Raw genomic sequence first — 3,968 nt, forward strand, 5'->3', positions numbered from 1 at the left:
CAGAGCTGCCCAGTTCTATACAAGAAAGAGAAGCAAGGAAGAATGGTCTAAAGAGAGCACAGAGGACTCCATGGAAGGATATGTTTACATCAACCCCTAGATTTTGGGAGACTTTAAAGGGGTTAGAAATGGTGGGGAAGACTGTTTCTGTGGAAGAAAGAATATGAGTGTGGCAAAGATGCAAGAAAGACAATGTCATGTAAATATAATTACTTTAGTTTCAGTGGAAATGGGAACTAGAGATGGGGAGATTTTATGTTGTTGCTTGGTTGTCTGATTATTATTTTTAACGTATATAGAATGGAATGTGCATTCAGTGTAATCTAGCAGATTTTCTGCATGCTCAAAACAGTGTTCCAGATAGAATAAACTAGACTAGACAAAAAGTGTACTCATAGGGGGAGAAACTGGAGGCAGACATTTACTTGAATTATCTTTACAATATTATAATTCTTTGAAATTCTATGTCGTAAAAGGATGTGTTATGCATTTTGAATAAAACACACTGGAATTATCCTAGATCCATTATCCAAAAAAAGGTATGACCCAATACGAATGCTAAGGAGAGCAAGAACACATCACGGAAAGGTCTTGCCTTTTCCCTTCCCAAATTATTTTTTTAACAATTTGGTGAGTTACTTTTCATTAATACTCACACATTATTGTGAATAATAAATTGGCTCCTAAATTCCCGGGTTTTATTTCCTGTACAGATCTTCCAGAAAGAATGCAGGACCACACATCATCACCTGTAGATGTAACTCACAGGCCAAAGGAGTGAGAAAAGTGTGCTTCCAGTCCCAAAACTCTGCCATTGTCATTGTCTGAAACTGACTTCATCGGCCACACTCTTCTGACTTCAAAAAGAGCTGTGAAGTGTGTCATCGTATGTGGACAGTACTGAACCCATACAGATCTAGACATTCTACTAACAAAGGATAGAATAGATGCTTTAGAGTCACCATGACGACCATGGACTGTAGCACCATGAGGAGGAATAACCATTGGAGACATTTATGTCAGGAGACTTGGTAAGAGATGGTGATTTTTATATGGAGGAGTGCAGAGATAAAGAAAAGTTGGGATAACTTTTTTTTTTCTGATTTCTAGCAGTGTTTTCTTAAATTCTCTCTGTGTGTATAAGTATGTATGCATGTATATCTATTTATTTAGGGATAGATGATACATAGTGAATTTGTGCACATATAGTAAAGGGAACACATTTAAACAATTTCATTATTTAGGAAACAATATGATTCTCTATGTAAAGAATTAATGAAATATAATTCAATTTTGAGGAGTTAATAAAACTGGCCCAATTAAAATATATTCTTATTTTAACTGAATAAAATTTTCATTTTTTACATTTAAATGCTGATATTTACAAATTACAGATTAAATTATAAATACAGATTAAGCTAGTTTTTATAGTATATCATTACTTATTATTTTAGAAAGATGTATAAATAATACATTTCATTTTCTTTAAGCTTTATCCAAATAAAAAATGAGACAGAAAATTGAGTTCCATATGCTATTCATTTATTCAGGTATTTAAAGGGTATTATTGAGCAACTACTATATAGCAGGCATTGTGTAGCCATTCAGTTTATACAGAGGGCAAAACAACGATTTCACATTGGGAAGTTTAAGTTCTGATGAGTTAGAATGACCATAAAAAATAAATTTAGTTCATAAGTTTATTGAATATGTAAAAGATGAAAAGTGATTTGCAAAATACATCAAAGGACAGCACAGTAAGGAGAAATAGGCAAGTCGGGGGTTACTGAGATTTTAAGTACAGTGTTCAGGGTAGGTCTCATTTAAAAAGTGACCTTTGACAAAAGATTGAACTGCATTTAAGAATACGGAATTAAGACTACATGGAGCTAACAGCTTTCTCAATAGACCCATATCATCAGTTGATTCAAACAAATAAATGGCCATGTTGTAAACCAAGCCCACTTCCAAAGCTGGTTGAGAGTCTGTTGACTTGAACTGCAAAATATGCATCGCTCTCATTTTATTATGCTTCTAAATGTAAATGAGTTTGAGATTTACGCCACTGCATTTTAGCTCTATTTTTTTCTATTTTAGGAAAAGAGTGGAGTTCATCATGGGGCATGAGAATCACAGTTTCACCAGTGATTTCATTCTTTTAGGACTCTTTTCTTCTTCTCAATCAAGTCTAGTTTTCATGTCCTTTATATTCATCATTTTTATTATGACCTAACAGAAAACACAATCATGATCCTCCTTATCCTCAGGGACTCAAGACTCCATACTCCAATGTATTTCCTGCTCAGCCATCTGTCTTTCATGGACATCTTGCATATTTCCAACATTGTTCCCAAAATGGTCACTGACTTTCTGTCAGGCAGCAGAACTATTTCATTCGCAGGTTGTGGCTTCCAGATATTTCTATCCCTCACCCTCCTGGGTGGTGAGTGCCTTCTCCTGGCGGCAATGTCTTATGATCACTATGTAGCCATCTGTCACCCACCGCACTATCCCATTCTTATGAATGACTATGTCCGCATTCTCATGGCTAGAGGGTCCTGGATTGTTGGGACCGTCAACTTCATAGTCCACACAGCTTATGCACTCCAGTTTCCCTTCTGTGGCCCAAGAGCCATTGATCACTTTTTCTGTGAAGTCCCTGCCATGTTGAAGTTGTCCTGTGTGGACACAACACTCTATGCACGAGGAGTTTATGTAAGTGGCTTAATTTTTCTCCTTGTCCCTTCCTCCCTAATCCTTGCTTCTTATGTCCAAATTCTCCTTACTGTTCTTCAAATGAAATCATCAGAAGCACAGAAAAAGTCATTTTCTACCTGGTTCCTTCCACATGATTGTGGTCACAATGTACTATGGGCCATTTATTTTCACATACATGAGACCCAAATCATACCACGCTCCGGGCCAGGACAAATATTTGGCAATATTCTATACCATCCTCACACCCACACTGAACCCTATCATCTACAGTTTTAGGAATAAAGATGTTCTGAAGGCAATGAAAAATATGCTCAAAGTAACTTTCTCCATTAAAGATAGTAATAAAAATGCTTGAAGCATGTGTTTTCTATATCAATATTCAATGCTTAGAGATTATCCATTACTTTAGAAAGAAAATCAAAGTTTCTATCCATCAAGAGTGGAAAGTGGATTTTTCCAAACCTCCAATGAAAATAAAAAAAAAGTTTTACAGGTATTTGTTTTATAAATACATACATCCAGAAATGTACTGTTCCCTCCCATGAAAAATTCTAAGAACTTATAAAAATTGACTTTTATAATACAATCACTTTATATGGGATCTACCCATATAACTTTTGTATTTCATGAAACAGTAAAATTATAATTCCAAGGTTACAAGCAGTTATCAAAAATTCATAAAAATTTATAGGCAAAATGGGTGTAGGTGTTCAAGAGGTAAAAATTCTAGTTATATGATACATAAGTTAAAAATAAGTAAGTCCTGTGATGTAATTAATGTAGAGCATAGTGACTGTAGTTAACAATGGTCTGTTGTATATAAGAAAGTGGCTGAGAGTGTAGGTTTTAGTAGTTCTCATCATAACAAAATGAATTGTAGCTCTGTGTGGTGACAGATGATAACTAAACTTATTTTGATAATTATTTTATAATATATAGATATATCAAATTTTTATGCAGTACACCTAAGAACAGTAGAACTATATCAATTATACCTCAATAAAACAGAAACATAAACCAATGTATTTTAGTATTTAATAAATCATATAATTATGTATTTTAATATACTAATACATCATGTAACTTATTTGGTATACTCAATGCATTAAATATTATTCAGTAAGAATAACATTTATTAAGAGTTATTTAAGAACTAGCATTCAGTTTCTATTAATATGAGTTCTAAATCATGAAAACACTTCCATTTGAAATCCACCATCCCTGTTTTCTTGCACAATGATGTAAACAAA

At 33.9% G+C, this 3,968-nt stretch overlaps 1 pseudogene; it reads left to right on the plus strand.

Annotated features, from left to right (window-relative positions):
• Positions 1-2,100: 2,100 nt before the first annotated feature.
• On the plus strand, positions 2,101-3,028 carry LOC123323791 (annotated as a pseudogene).
• Positions 3,029-3,968: the final 940 nt, after the last annotated feature.

Source organism: Neomonachus schauinslandi, unplaced genomic scaffold (genome assembly GCF_002201575.2).
Source record: "Neomonachus schauinslandi unplaced genomic scaffold, ASM220157v2 HiC_scaffold_898, whole genome shotgun sequence".
Classification (NCBI taxonomy): domain Eukaryota; kingdom Metazoa; phylum Chordata; class Mammalia; order Carnivora; family Phocidae; genus Neomonachus; species Neomonachus schauinslandi.